Here is a 17,003-nt window from a genome sequence, read left to right as displayed (position 1 = left end):
TGTGTACCCAAGAGGGCCACCACAAGATGGCCAGCAGGAAAGAGCAGTTGGGAGGGAACAGGCCTGCAAGGGAGGGCAGTTGGGGGTGATCAAGCCTGCAGGGGAGGGGAGTTAGGGGTGACCAGGCCGGCAGAGGAGGGAAGTTGGGGGTGACTGGGCCTGCAGGGAAGGGCAGTTGGGGAGGACCCAGGCCTGCAGGGGAGAACAGTTGGGGGGGACCAGGCCTGCAGGGGAGGGCAGTTAGGGGTGACCAGGACTGCAGGGGAGGGCAGTTAGGGGCAAACAGGCTAGCAGGGGAGCAGTTAGGCATCAATGAGGCTGGCAGGGGAGTGGTTAGGGGGTGATGAGACTGGCAGGCAGAAGCGGTTAGGTGCAATCAGGAAGGCAGGCAGGCGAGCAGTTGGGATCGGGCGTAAACAGGCAGTCAGACATCCCTTGAGGGGTCCCAGATTGGAGAGGGTGCAGGCTGGGCTGAGGGACCACCCACTCTCCTCCCATGCACGAATTTCGTGCACCAGGCCTCTAGTATTTATAATAATAACAATTTCTGTTCATTATATATTTACTATCTGTAAGGATATATGCTAAGAGCTCAATATATAGCATTTACTTAATCCTTACAAAATACTAGTGATAATTTTTTTCTTCTTTTTTAATATATGTAAAGGAACAAAAGGTCATCACATTTTAGTATTTCCTTTAGTTATTAGGGGAGGACTTGAGATTTCCTTAAAGATAGACTCTCAATAGTAAGAGCAAACATGTGGAGGGCAGCAGTTATGTACCAGCCATTGCAATATTGGTTATCTTCAATATTGGTTATCTTCATATTGATTATCTTATATGGGTTATCTTCATTAAAATAAGGAAACCCTATGTCATAGCTTCTATAATAGGTACTATCACCAGTACTACTTATTAGTAATAAATACTATTCTTATCTTCATTACTAGAGGCCTGGTGCACTGGATCCGTGCACTGGTGGGGGGCATGGCCTGTGGGGATCAATCCGCTGTGGGAGAGGCTGTGGACCTGCCCTCTGAGTGGCTGCTCATCCCCATCAGCCGAGCAGCACTTCCACTGTGGTAGCACACTGACCATCAGGGGGAAGCTCCTGCATTGAGCATCTGCCCCCTGATGGTCAGTGCGCGTCATAGAGACTGGTCGACTGGTCGACTGGTCGTTCTGCCGATCAGTCGCTGGGCTTTTATTATATAGGATACTGATGAGAAAACTTAATCAGAGAGAAGTTAAATCACATTACAAACTTAAAGGTCAGTGTAGAGGTAGGATATGAACCCAGGTAGTTTAAGTCCAGACTCCAGGAGGATAAATACCACATTATCATGTTAGTGTGTTATATGTCCTTTTGAGGTGAGAGGTATTCGTAACTAAATGCCTACATATGTATGTTCACACACACATATCTGACACTCTCATATTCTTTTGTAGAAGCGATCTTGCTAAGTGTTAAGGTAGAAAGAGTTTCTCTATTGAATAGAGTAGGTAGTTCTGCCTGCAGTCTTGGAACAGGGCTAGAAGACTCTTAAAAATTCCTTTCTGCCCCAATTCAACTGGGTTAAATGCTCCTTGGGGGCAGAGACTATGCAAATGTGCTCTGAGCTGTAATAAGCCCAAACTGCTCTTCCCGGACTGGTTAGTGCCCTTGGCTTTCCACAAGTCCCACAGCTGGGCAGCGGTCATGCTCCTGTGCGCCTCCACATTAGCTAAGAATGGCTTCCTTTCCCTCCTAATGAACTCTGCTCTGCTTCGACCACACCCGTCAGTGTCTCAACCGCATGATGGCTGCCTATTAACAGCTCTGTTTTTAGGTTCTGAACTTCGACACTGTGGATGAAGCTTTTGGCCCTAGAATATACTGGGGCACCTGGTTCTCACTGACCTGCCAGAGAATGAGTGTGTAGGATTCCCTGCAAATCCGGGCCAGATCAAGAGACTGATGTAAGTAATGAAATCAGAATTAATGAGTACTTTTGGTTGCAAGTAAATCCCAATCAGGTTAAGACAAAAATGGGATACATTATAAATCCACCAATATCATGGAACACCCAAATGAGTGAATTTTGGTTTTCAGTAATTCCATACCAGGGCCCTTTCTCACAAACCTAACCAGATTCTCAGTGAACCACAATGAACCAGAGTCTCTTATTGAAAGAAGGAGAGGAGATTTTGCTTTGTTTTTGTTTGTTGAGAAATTGAAAATGGAAGTTAATGAAGCAAGTCAGAAGCAGTATTTTTAGGATGCAGGTATTGGGCTACAATATAAATAAATTTTCTAGGGGTAAACAATTATTTAATAAAGGCTCTATGGAATCTGCCATGTCACAAATAAAATAAAATGTTCAATTGGCCTTTGGTGCCTATTTCCTTTTTCTCCTCTGGAGGGGGTGCATTTAGAAAACGTGTCTTTGAAGGGGTCAGTATTTCTCATCACTGGAGAAGAAGTTGGCTCTTCTGAAAAAAATCAGTGATTCTCCTCAAGATTGTCTTCTTCATCACAGGAAAGGCAAGGAGTATGTTTTCTGCCAGCACATAGGGGACTGATACCCTGACTGCGAGCCACATGCTGTAAGATAAAGACAAAGTTTATCTCTACTGCCCTAACCGGTGTGGCTCAGTGGATAGAGTATTGGCCTGAGGACTGGTTCAATTCTGGTCAAGGGCATGTACCTTGGTTGCAGGCACATCCCCAGTGGGGAGTGTGCAGGAGGCAGTTGGTCGATGTTTCTCTCTCATTGATGTTTCTAACTCTCTATCCCTATCCCTTCCTCTCTGTAAAAAATTAATAAAATATATTTTTAAAAAATAAAATAAACCACCCTAGTAAAAAAAAAAAAAATAGAGTATCTCTCCCTACTCTGCCTTCTGTGACATAAGTGATAGTGTCTATTTGTGCCACCACATTAAAGCTAACAAGATCATATGGGGATGACTATTTACCATGAAGGGCAGTATAGTATATACTAGAGGCCCGGTGCACGAAATTTGTGCATGGGGGCGGGGTGTCCCTCAGCCCAGCCTGAACCTTCTCCAATCTGGGACCCCTTGAGGGATGTCTGACCACCTGTTTAGGCCCAATCCTGGTGGGATTGGGCCTAAACAGGTGGTCAGACATCCCTCTCACAATCCAGGACTGCTGGCTCTCAATTGCTCACCTGCCTCTGCCTGATTGCCCATAACCGCTTCTGCCTACCAGCCTGATCACTCCATAACCACTCCCCTGCCAGCCTGATCAATGCCTAACTGCTCCCCGGCCAGCCCGATTGCCCCTAACTACCCTCCTCTGCTGGCCTGGTCACCCCTAATTGCCCTCCCCTGCCAGTCTGGTCACCCCTAACTGTCCTCCCCTGCAGGCCTGGTCACCCCTAACTGCCCTCCCCTGTAAGCCTGGTCCCCTCCCAACTGCCCGCCCCGGCTGGCCCGGTCATCCCTAACTGCCCTCCTGTGCTAGCCTGGTCACCCCTAACTGCCCTCCCCTGCAGGCCTGCCCCCTCAACTGCCCTCCCCTGCAAGCCTGGTCCCCTCCCAACTGCCCTCCTCTGCCGGCCCAGCCACCTCTAACTGCCCTCCCTGCTGGCCTGATCGCCCACAATTGCCCTCCCCTACAGGCCAGGTCCCCCTCAACTGCCCTCCTCTACAGGCCTGGTCCCCCCCAAAACTGCCCTCCCCTGCTGGTCTCATCCCCCCCAACTTCCCTCCCTGCAGGCCGGGGTCCCCCCCCAACTGTCCTCCCATGCAGGCCAGGTCACCCCCAACTGTCCTTCCCTGCAGGCCTGGTCCCCCCCAACTGCCCTCCTCTGCTGGCCTGGTCACCCCTAACTGCCCAAAACTGCCCTCCCATGCAGGCCATCTTGTGACGGCCATCTTGTGTCCACATGGGGACAGCCATCTTGGAACACATGGGAGCAGCCATCTTGTGTGTTGGAGTGATGGTCAATTTGCATATTACTCTTTTATTAGATAGGATAGTACATGGGGTAAAAGCAGGGACTATGGGCTCAGACTGCCCAGATTCATCTCTACTCAGTTGCTAATTACCTGTGTGACCCTGGCAAGTTTCTTAAGCCCTCTGTACCTCTATTTCCTCCTCACAGTATTCACCTCATAGAGATGAAAGAATTAAATCTGTGTATGTATATAAAGTACTTAGAAATGTAGGAAGTGCCACTTTTGTGTTAGCTGTTACTATCATCAGTTAGCCTTGACGCAAACATCCTTTAGAATGCTGACCTCATTTCCAGCCTCACTGCTTTTACCTGCTGCAGATCCTCATCACCTCACCCATCCATCTAAGATAATTGCCTCCAAACTGGTCTCTCCAACCCTCCTCCTTTTGAATCAATCTCCCATGCAGATCTCTTGTTAATCTTTCTTAAATGACACTTCCCCTTCTTTCCATCAAAAATCACTTTCTCCGGGGTAAACGTTACTCTTCTTTGCCGGACACTTCAGCCTCTCTACAAGGTTTTCCCTGTCTCATTGTCAACTTGTATTTGCAATGATTTCTTTTTCTCACTGCACTGCAGGAGTGGCCATGTCTTTTGCGGTGGAGGTAGAGTTGAGCAAGAGAGGAACCAGATGAAAGGAAGAGGTACAAAATGGATATTCCTAATTTCTATTGAGTAAATCAGGGCTTCTGAGGTTGGTTCAAAGCAAGGCCTGGCTATATTCATGTCGAAGCCTGAGACCAGGCCACTCCAGAGGAATGGAGGAAGTCTCTGTGGATGGTGGGGTCACAGTCACCCTATGACAGGTACACTGTCCCTAAATCAGCCGAGTCATGAGAAGCTTTGCTGAATGGGATGTGATAGGTCAGAGGCTTTACTGGCTGCTTTCTGGCAGAGTGAGAGGTGGCAACATTAGCTGCTGTTATAACTTGGCCTGTACATTATATTAACATAATACACTTTATAGCTTTCAGGAATATTAAACAGGAATGAAGGCAAGCACTGCATTCCTAAGGGGCTTACAACATCTGTTTTCCTTACACCTTCTTCATTCTGGCTATCCACAGATGAAATTATTTTTCTTTTTGGTGAACTGGAATGGATTCATTTCCAGCCTGCACTCTGCTCTCGTTTCTGATGGAATCTGTACATTGGGGAAGACAAAGATATTGATATTATAGTGATCTCATTTCTCATCTGCAAAATGTGTATGTGCGTGCTGTGTATTGCATCTCGGTGTGTGTTTTAGTTACGTTTTAGAAAATTTCATAGCTGGCAGGGGCTCCTCTCCATGCTTCTTGCTTGTCTTTGTCTGCTCCCCATGAAACTGATCAGGTTGCCAAGTTCTTACTGACATCAAAGCAGGCTCTGGGCTCAGATCATCTCTGTGGGATGCAGAGGAAGAGGAGAAATAGCTCTTGCCCAGAGAACACTTCTCTGACCGAGTCCTAAGTAAATGCTGGGGCTTATCTGAGGAGTTTTTTCACTGGCCAGGCTCCGAGTGGAGTCAAACATTACAGCTGACGTCATTCGGCTCATGTCCAGGTCCTGGACTAATGCTGAGCAAATCTCAGGACAACAGATCCTTCCCTTTTGGATCTTGATTTTTATAGCTGTTTTGCATGATGTTCTTTCAAATAGCAATGAAAACAGTAAACAGATTAGAAAGCAAAAAACCACCCATGAGTACATTCCTTTCTCTGAACCCAAATGAGTACAATGCCAACCCAAACAAACGCTAATCAATGGTCCAACAGAGACTCTGATTTTAAAAAGTCCTTCTTCTCACAGGCTGAAGAACTCGGTGCATGTTCCTTAGCTGCATATGCTTCACATCTGTGCAAAGACTCTTGATTTTTGCTTACCTTCCATGTAGAGATAGAGGCAAGTCTGAGGCTGGCAGAACTAGAAAGTGGTTGACCTTAACTTCTGTGTCCAGGGTTTCCCCAATTTGGATACATTCCTATGCATTTTTAATTTCTCCCTCATTTTTTCATGAGCCCACCTGCCCATGCTGTCCCCAGGTTTTCTAAGCTCACCAGTGAGAAACAACAAAGCTTGCTGCTTAACACATCTTTCACAATCACCAAAATATGTACTACTGCCCATCCCCAGGGAGGCTTACCAACCGATGGGTCAAAGGATGAGTTTGTGTTTAAGGAGAGCTAACTTGGGAAAACTTAAAGTAGGTGAAGCAGTTTGTGGAGAGATTTTTCTGGTTCTTAGTTGTGAGCAGGGAACACACTCAAACACACACAGGAAGGTCACATAACCCAGGTATACACAATCACACACAGCAGGCAAGATAACCCAGGACCTCGCAGGATATGGATTTCCTAAGAGAGCAATGAGCATTTATCTCAAGTATAGGAATGACCGTGATGTGTTTTCTTATTTCGCCTGGAAGCAGGGAGCTCGCCACCCTGTAAACTCTACTTAGAATCTTTCCATCATGGATGTTCGCCTTGACTACACTGTAGAGATGCAAAAAAATAGAAACTTTACCTGTCTACTCAGCAGACGCTCTGGTGTCTGTTTTTGGAATGAAAGCCCATCAGTAACACTTTCAGATATTCAAAAACATCTTTAAGTGATACCATCTCGTGGTTTTAGATTTTTGTCATATCTCAGGGAACACTTACGCAGCCAGTTTATTTTACAGCTTAGAGAAATAAGACCCAGTGGATGGAAAAATTGAGCCTAGAACCAAGATTTGTTCACTTTCTGCACCACACTCACTTACTTTAGGAAAATCATGAATGCAACCTATTCTGATGAGAATTTGTATAAGCTCCCTCCCCCAGCTATTTTTAATCCTCTGATAAGAAAGTTATGTGCAATTTAATGTTGCATAACTCACTAATTTATTCCTATTAAATGTTTGTGAAACATTTTGGAAAATAGTATGAGTAAAATAAAGCAAAGCAATGGAGGCAATTACTGCACTTGACAACAGGAATGTAATCATGCCCTTTATGAATTCATTGCTAATGCTTTATCCTTGTTCTTTCAAATTCGCCCTGGCCATCACATGCATAAAAGTGAAAAACTGCTTTAATCTTTTCAATAGGAACTGAACGTTAAAAACTAACTAGATACTATGCAATGCAGCTCAACTTTTATGTGAGAAATATTTTACATAATTACAGTTAGTGCTAAAACTTTAGATGTTCTTATTAGCTATCTCTACCCTATCTCCAAATTAACTCTACTCTAATCATGCTACACTCTCTACTGTCCCCAATTCTCTTCACTTCTGGTGCAAAGATCAGGCTTGTGTGGGTTTTTTTTTCTTTTTCTTTTATTTTTATTTTTTATTTTTGGACTGTCTTTCTTTTCCTACCTAAGTCATATCTTCAAGTTCAAGTTCAAATTCTATCTCTTCCTCATTAATTCTTCTCTCTGGAAGTTATGCTTCTCTTTCCTTTAATTTAAACCCTGAAAACATGTAATTTACACCACAAAATTTTATGGTTAATTATATCCAATATGGTGTAACTTGCTGATTTATGTTCATCTAGCTAAAATTTGCACTTAGTTGGTGAACATTTTTATTCAGGCATCATGTCTCCCCTGTTCCTACAACACCCAGCATTCAAAAGCAGAAATAGATGTCCAGGAAGTGTTTGCTTTTGATTAGCCTATGACTGATTAAGGGTTATGTGACAGGAAGCACAGATCTTGCTACTCAATGTGTGTGGTCCATGGGCCAGCAACGTCAACATTTCCTGGGAGCTTGTTAGAAATTCAGAATCTTAAATCCCATTTCAGACTTGCTGATTTTAAAAATTCAGTGATTTGTGAAGTTTGAGAAACAATACTAGGTTAGGAGAGAGGGACTCCCGACTGAGTTCCAACCGACATGATGCAGGTGTATAACTCTCCTGGCCAGTACTATTCACAGAGGAAAGTGATTCTTCAACATCTGTAGTCATCAACACCTTAGAACAGTGGTTCTCAACCTTTTTAATGCCGCGACCCTCATGTTGGTTGTGTGTTGCATATTTATTGTTGAAAAGCAAGTAAGATCTAATTGGCCATCCTCTCTAAGGGTTTAGTATTTGGTATGTGCACTAAGTGTTATGATAGACAATAATAATCACATGTACTTTTGCTCCTATAGGTGGGGTGATCAATATTAGTGTGTAAAAGCTAATTTAGCCATGAAAGAGGCCTTCATGTAATAGATTTAATTCATTTCAGTAATACAGTGAGCTTTGATTTAAGCAGTCAAGATTGTCTACCTAATTGTGTACTTCATTAAAATTTTTTTTTCCTTCTTTCCCCATCTTTTAATCCAAGCAAAGGGCCATATGCTTTTCATGTATTTTTCAAAAGTCCTTTGGGGTGATGATCTGAATTGCTCCTAATTATCAATTAAATTTTATCCAAGTAGATTGTTAAAAGTTTAGATGAGCCCAATTAGTGAGATCTTCACTCTAACAGCAAAAGTGGAGTTGGTCGCTTTGTCTTCTTTATTAGACAAAAAGAACGGATCAATGTTAAGTGGGGATTATGGAAATGGATGCTAAAAATAGAAGACATAAATTAAGAAGGTATGACCAGGGAAGTCCAAGAAGTAGCCTCTCTTTTTGGTAGTGAGTCTTTCCAAATACTAATAATATTAGTTTGAAAATACATGACCCTATTTATGCTAAAAGGAGTGACAAATTAATGGCTATGCTGACATTTTAAAATGATACAATTATATATCCTTTACTAGTGCTTTTTCTTGAGAGAAATAATATCCAAACATATATTAAAGGCAATTTATATTTTCCAATCAATGACGTGAAATTGGGTTGATACTGTTCTGACAATTTAGACAGGGCATCTGTGAGCACACACAGAAGATATACTGTCTGATACTCTTCTATCAGTACAATCTTAAATGCACTGTCCAAGAAAACTTGGTAAACTGTAAAGTACTTAGAGTCTCTCTCTGAGTAGATTATGGATCAGGGCAAACCAATCTCTATTATAAAAACCCCATGGCCATCACGCCGTCATGACCAAACACCAAAAGGCACCTGCTGAACGTCATATGATTTTTTTCATGGGAACAAGTAAGTGTTGCCCTGTTCAAGACTCATCTTCCAACGAAGGTCAATTTAAGTGCTCCTGAGAAGGAAAGGTTAGGGCAGGAAACTATTCTTATCTCCATCCACAACTGTCTTCAAGGTGGGCGGGGCTGCGTGCGCAGTGAGGCACGCGTGGGTGGGCAGGGACTTGACGCTGGGTCCTGTGGCATGCTGGGTCTGGGTCTCCCTCGATTTCATGTGGTGGGCCTCTAGTAGTGGAATGAAAAACAGAGCTCTCACTAGTCATAGGAGAAGTTCTAGAGTTGGTACCAGGGGCTGGCTAGTAACAAAAGGTGAACCAGATTGCCTCTTTCATTATTCATCTCCAAAGCAAGTTTTAGACTATTTCACATTCTTTATTATTGAGAGACTGGATGCGAATCAGGGATGAAAGAAACAAAGAACTGGACTCCATTTAATTGGATTCAATCGCATACATTTGTAGAGCACCTAGTTTAGCTCTTGGTTAGTGGAGGAAAGGGAGGTGAAACAGAGAGGCTCTAGGGTCAGTACAATTAATAAGACCTGTTTGCCTTAAAAATTTTGCTGTCTAGTTGGGGAAACAAACACTAAGGGTCAAATGATTGATGATATTTGGAACTGTTAACCCTAGAAGACTAAATAAAGTGAAGAAAGGAGTCTGCATTATTGTTCTCTTTTAATGCTTTATACCTTTTCTTTCATTTTCTCACCTTATTTCACTGGCTTAGAAGGCTGTACTTTTATAAGGATAAAAATCTTATTAAAGTGCAACTCTATACAAAATATCAGGCACACTTCAGCAGGGGCTAAGATATCATTGGAACAGCTGGTTTTTATGGAGCCTCTGAGAGCAGCTAATATAGACCAATTTCATTTCTTGTTGCTCTTTTCTGAGTGGAAAGTGAACAAGTTGTATACTGTCATGTTCAGCTACTTAAGAAAACATCTGGGTTAAGTCTTCAGAGTGGGATAATGTGACCTGACTTGTTTGGGATGAGGTCACTTTTTGACATTTGTATCATAGCAGTTCAAGGGCAGTCACATGCCAAAACAAAAGGCAAGTGACATTTGATTTCCCACTCAGTCTTCAGTAGACACTTGGTTCCCAAGAAGAGTTATGTTAGCAAGAAAAGTGCCTTGGCTTTTGCCTAATCTGCATAACAGATTTTTAAACAGCATAGCAAATAAAGTGAGATCAGCAGAGAGTAGCAGCAACAGTGATGAAGTTATTTATGATGACAACATGCATACTACTTTGAAATAAATATCAATAAAACAATTATAATAATAGCAATTTATCTCTGGGACATGCAATTACCAAAAGCAACAATGGCCCTACAGCAGAAGTCCTGATAAATATTAGGGCAAGTTGAATAAAATTTTGCTGCTAAAAATTCAATATATTTGAGCTCTTTTTTACTTCCCAGGGGAAACTATGGAATCAGGGAAGGATAGGAAATTTAAAAGTAATGTAGATAAATGATAGGCCACTTCATCTATGACTGGAAAGCCAGAAAGAGAGATGGGAATGACTCAATGATGAATTTGGACTAGAGATGAATTAATGACAAAATTTATATGAAGAAATCTAGAATGAAGAGAAAAAATAAGTCATTTTTGGTAACTATTTGTAAATCTGTAGGTATTATGGCCTTTTAATTAATTTCAGTAACTAAAACATAAAATGCTGTCTAGAGCTAGAAGACATCTTGGAAATCATTATAGCTCCCTCGTTTCATAGAGACCAGGCTTTAAAGCTCATGGAAGTTAAATAGCTTGTTGACTGTCATATGGTCACTGGCAGAGTTGGGGCAGGAATATGTGCATCCTAATTCCTGCCTGACAGCTTTGAGGGGAAGTGGGTTTTCACAGAGCCGTCAACTCTGTGAGCAGCTTAAGCAGAATGTGGCAGATGGGTTGTGTTCATTGCTGCTCTCACCAACATGTACAAGTATTGGGATGCTACATGGTGGAAGGTTTAACATTTACTTGTCGATATCTATTTTTTCACTCATTGTTTATCGTGCTCCTTGGAGAATGTTAAATATTTTGTAAGTAATACAATTATTTTCCTGAAAGGTTATATAATCAAGTAAAACCACTAACTAGTAGAGTTAAAAAATTGCAGTTAAACTTTATTTTCAAAGCAAATTACTTTCTCTCTTTTGATGACCCGCTTTCCAGCAGCCACATACAGAGATGGAAAAAGTCTGCATGTCCCACTGTGGCTCTCCTTCAGATCATGTTACTCCAGCATGAATTCTGAATCTGGACCTATTTTCCCCTCAACACTGGAAGATTTGTCTCTGATGAATGTAAATTGGAATTATTAATTTCTCTGTTGAGATGACATGATTGATTTACATGCCTTTATTTATTTTTTTTTAATATATTTTTGTTGATTTCATAGAGGAAGGGAGAAGGAGAGATAGAAACATCAATAATGGGAGAGAAAATCATTGATCAGCTGCCTCCTACACCCTCCCCATTGGGGGATCAAGCCCGCAACCCAGGCATGTGCCCTGACCAGGAATCAAACTATGACCTCCTGGTTCATAGGTGAATGCTCAACCACTGGGCCATGCTGGCCAGGCAGATTTACATGCCTTTAAACTGTGGTTTTGTTTCTAGGTTTGTGTCTCAATTTTATTTCTAAACATATTTGTTCTTTTATCCTCTATGCTCTTGGCCTCAGAATGAAATAACTGCCACTGCTGTCAGACCAATTATCCATCTGGCTATATTCTGTAAAATTCTTTTACTCTTTTTTAAAACCTCAGTTAATTAATCACAGTGAATATTTCATTTGTTCATTCATTCCTTTGTTAAGCATTGACTCTTTGTTAGGACCACTATCATCTCTGGGGCTGTAACGATAAATGAGACAGGGTATTCTACCCAAAAAGATTCAAAAGTAGGTGACACAAAAGGTCATTTCAAGGGAGTGTATGATTATGCTCTATTTGATTTGCCTCATAAGATCTGACATATTGTTAGCACCCTTAGGATCCCTAAATCATTAGGATTTATCAATCATGATTTTCTCTGGGACTTCATATATTTTTATTTGTAGCCTGTAACTCCTCAGAAAAGAGGTTTTTCCACAAGTTTACTACTTAGCCCTAGAAAAATATATCTATACTTCCTTAAGACAGGCTCCTGAGGTCCACAGAGCTTAGGCGTTAAGTCATTAACGCATGAGAAGAAAATACATGATGCTTATTTGATTACATAGGTCTCATTTGGTGAAATCTCCCTTAACTCCTTTTTACTATGGAGTTAATGCATTCATGATGTATTCTGGATATGAAATTCATTTTGCTGAGAAAGGTGATTTTTAAAAAAATAAGGTTTCTTATACATTTCATTCTTTATAATAGATCTTAACAAGAAGAAAACTGAGGGTATCAAAGGTAAGGAGAGGTACAAATTGATTCGCAATAAGTGTTGCTGCTCTATGAGGTTCTACTTCCTGAGAGGTGCAATCCTGACAATGTATACAGAGTGAGAAGAGGGACTTTTCTGTTCATTTAAACACAGTGGCGACCTAAGACTTACAGACAAGCAACCACATAAATCAGTTGTTATCCACAATGAGATCTGCACTTCCTTTCAGAATTCATGAGGGAACTGACAAAAGAAAGACATTTCCTACAACATGTGGTCATTTACTTACATTTGGAAGAAGGAAATTTCAGAATCCAAAGGATTAAAACGAATGGAGAAAAAGAAAAAAAGAAAAACCTTAAGGGCAATCTAGTAAAGCTTAATAATAATTTACTTTCTAGATAAGATTGAGGAAATTCAAGAATTAAAATGTTGAGGAAAGAAACATTAGCAAGGGACTTAAAATTTTAAAAAGTCAAGAAGTAAAGTGAGAAAGATGTATTTCTTTAAATAAAATGTAGGCTTTGGTTTGAAATTCAACAACTATGAAAGCAGTTTGAACATGATTCTCATGTATGTTTCCCCAGAAACAAATCTTTACAATATATACATACCAAGTCTGCACAAAAACGTAGATCTTCATTGTGTACCGTGCCTTCTAGACAGGCAGTGTGATTGAAGAGATAATGAACTGTAATACCAAGGAATGGAATTTCTCTTGGGAAGCAAAAATGCATCAGGAGACCTCTTATTTTCATGTGTTAGCAAAGTAAAGCCTATAAGTGGTCTTTGGCAGGAGTTTACGTAAGGAATATGAAAGCTTATACTTCATTAGGCTGACAAGAAATCAATCACATTTGATGAACCAGTGAGTTAGATTAAATGCCAGGAAGTTCCCTGTGAGTACTCAAATCTGATCCACCTTTGTGCAGAGGTCAGACAGGTACTGTACTTGGAGGTACTACTCACAATGTCAGTGCCTCGGAGTTCATTAAAAAGCAGATTCAGAAGCAGTCTATTCACTCTTTTTTTGAAAATCTGTGTGTGCACATCTTGGCCCTCTTTGAATTGTTTGTAGCAGCAGCGTAATTGCTTCCTGGCTTCTTGAGCTCTACTACTATCAGTTGCAAGAAAATGTTATCATCTTAATACCAATGTAAAGAGAAATAGAATGTTATGGAAGCCAAGCATGACATGATACAACATTGGATTAGCGATCGTTGCCTCAGCCTTCTTACAGCTAGTACAGATTAAAATTCCTATTTCTACCTCATGTATTTTAGTAATATCTCTGTAAAGTAGCTATACATATTATCTCTCATTTTAAGATAAAAGGTGACTTTTTCCAGTAACGTATAAGAAGGGGCTGTCCTGAAGTTTTTTCTCAGTTCAATGGGCCAAGTCACATAATAGAATTTGGAAATCAAATTTGGACGAAGTAGTACAGTAGCAAAACCACTGTGTCAGCTGATATTCTAAAGGAAACCTGCCTTTTTTCTACTTCCAGAGCAAGCCATGCCACCTTGGGCAAACTGTATCATCTCAATCTATGACCAGTTTCCTCATTTGCAAAGTCATTCACTCATTTAATATGTGTTCTTCTAACAATATGTTTTAAAATGTGTATTTTTTTTTCCTAACTCTAAAATTTTATGGATCCATAACATTGCATACTTTTTCGAATTAAAAATGTCTTTAATAGCACTGGCCAGGTGGCTCAGTCAGTTGGGGTGTCATCTGGTACGAAGAAAGGTTGCGGGTTTGATTCTGGTCAGGACACATATCCAGGTTGCTGGTTCGATCCCCACACAGGCGGGTATGGGAGGCAACAGATGAATGTTTTTCTCTCACATAGATGTTTCTCTCTCTCTCCCTTCCTCTCTCTGAAATCAATGAAAACATATCCTTAGGCGAGGATTTAAAAATTCTTTAGAAAAAGAATGTTAATTTAGGCACCAGGAAGCCCTTGATGGGGCAGAGAGAGTACTTATTAGCAATACTAGAATAGTGAGCCTGCAAGTCTTCTGTGGTGTTGCCAAGAAGCTTAAGATTATATTATTAGAACATTCAAAACCTCTTATAACTCTGACTTCTGTGGGAAACCACAGTCATACCCGATTTCAGGATTATTTGTGCTTTAAGTATAGGATTTGTTGTAAGCACAAATTAATTATTATAATAAGAAGTGTATGCCAGCAAGAAATGGCAATCGTGTAATAGCACCATGTGTATAAAAACCTAGTCCAAGATGATAAAATACACAATGGATTGTAATTTACGTTAGGATGAATGCCTTGTTTTTTTCCCTTCTAAGTACATCTTCATACTTCTCAGTACTTCACTCATCAAACACTAATGGAACACAGTACTCATTACATGCAAGGCTCAGAGGCATGGATGCTGTGTTTAGAGAGAAATATTGCTATAGGTGTTCATTAGATTTTTGTTGACCAATAGAGTGATGGTTGGAAATAATACTTTAGAAGAAAACTTGTTTGGAAGTGACTTTCTTGCAGATACTTTAATTTCTTGATTTTGTGTTAGATTCAACAAGACACTTTGAAAATTATCAGGGTGCCAGAAGATTTTCTTGGGGGAATAAAATTTAGGAAGCCACTACACCGTTTTGCTGCTACGGAAAGTCTCAGAAGATAACTCAGAAGAAAATAGGAGTGCTATATTCTTAAAACAGTCCAAGAGAAGTCATTTATGACCAAATATTATATGGTATTGTGTATTTCTGACAGAGAATCAGTTCCCTTGACCAGTAAACTTCTTTTTTAAAGATCAGCTTGTTCCATCGTAGTAGAAGTAGAATATCACTGCATAGCAACTTACCTGCCCTGGCCTTCTAAAGTTAGAGCTGGTTAGCAAGTTATTGGAAGCCATCTCTTCTCAAAGTTGTCTCTTTACTTTTTCCAACTAGGACTCTATTAACTACTTTTTAATGAAAAACCTTCTTGGAAGTTTCCTATATCACAGTTTAATGCTGGTGAAATTTTTAAAATGTCATTTAAAAAGAAAATATGCGAAGGTGGATGTGTATAATGGGATAGAAGAAGAAAGGCAGCATGCTCACAAATTACTCCAGAGGTAAGTGCTGAAAGAGAGACTGGGTGTATCGCAGGAAATGGCTGGACCTGATGTAGCTTAAGAAAGCAACTGGAACCATTGGACCCACATTCGTTAGAAATTTGGTCTAGACGCTAGGGCTTATTACTATCAATAAATTCCGTAGGCTTCAATCAGTCTCACCCTCACCATAGTACCTCAGTGAGGGTGGGGATATATTTTTACACAGGGCTTCCTCATCAGTTGTTCCAAATGCAACAGGAATGCAGTAAAATGGTACATAGTAGACTTATGATCCAATTTCTTTTTATTCCCAAATATGAATATTCATTGCAACTTGAACCAAATGGATGGTGGTGGGGAGCTCCTTAATTTAGAACTTAGCTATCAAAATAATAAACATCATTTAAAACACCCAGAACCGGACAGCTTTTTTGCATGGGGATGTTCTTAGGAAATAGATATATTTCATACCAGTGTTTTCAAGATTTACTTGTTCAAATCTTTTACTGTTACGAAATTCTGTTTTCAGAAAGACAAACTGTTGTCACCATAATGAAAAGAAGGTGGATATTTCCCAAGTTTTCTTCTAGCTCAGTGGTCTGTTTTATATTCTCAGGCCTTCACTTCGGTGTCTAGAGTGGTTGTCTATATTGTCACTGGCAGTGTGATGCAGAGCGGATTCTTGGCAGCTCTGGCCTAGTGTGCCCATATATTCCGGCTTGCTTGGGAAATCCTGGCCTTGTGTTTTATACCACTGTTAGTTATTCACAGGGCACCCTTTGACTTGTGACAGTGGCCTGGTTTGAACTATAAATGACATTCATAATTAACATAGTTTCTCCCCCCTCCCCCACTGTGATGGCTTCCCATGTGAGGCCAGAGCTACTACTGAGGGACAAGGGGAGTGTTCATTATGGGTGGTTTGACTATTTAAAAAGGTTCTGCCTGGCAACCAGTATTCTCTTTTTGCCAGTCATCAGGAAAAAGCTGAGTTCTGATACAGGACACACACACGGGTCTGGAGCTCTTCAGGCAACATTCTTGACTGAAGAGAGTGGAAAGAGATGAAGTCAAAATAGGAATTTGGTAAACAAAGTAGAGAACATAGGTACGGGGCAGATGCTGGAAAGATTTGAAAGAAGGAAATGAAAAATAGAACACTCAAGAAATATATGAAGCCCTGGCCGGTTTGGCTCAGTGGATAGAGCCTCAGCCTGTGGACTGACAGGTCCAGACTTGGATTCCAGTCAAGGGCACATGCCTGGGTTGCTGGTTCGATCCCTAGTCGGGGACGTGCAGGAGGCAGCCAGTCAATGATTCTCTGTCATCATTGATGTTTCTATCTCTCTTTCCCTCTCCCTTCCTCTCTGAAATCAATAAAAACATATTTTTAAAAAGAAATATATGAATAGGCACCTCTGAAGAAGGCAAACAGTTTTGTTGTTTTTCCAGTGTTTCTTCCACTGTTATTTCTCTAATGGCATTTGTCTGAGCACTTCCCCAATCATAT

Source organism: Cnephaeus nilssonii (genome assembly GCF_951640355.1).
Source record: "Cnephaeus nilssonii genome assembly, chromosome: 4".
NCBI lineage: Eukaryota > Metazoa > Chordata > Mammalia > Chiroptera > Vespertilionidae > Cnephaeus > Cnephaeus nilssonii.
The sequence above is the reverse complement of the archived record's forward strand: the minus strand, read 5'-3'. Positions refer to the sequence as shown.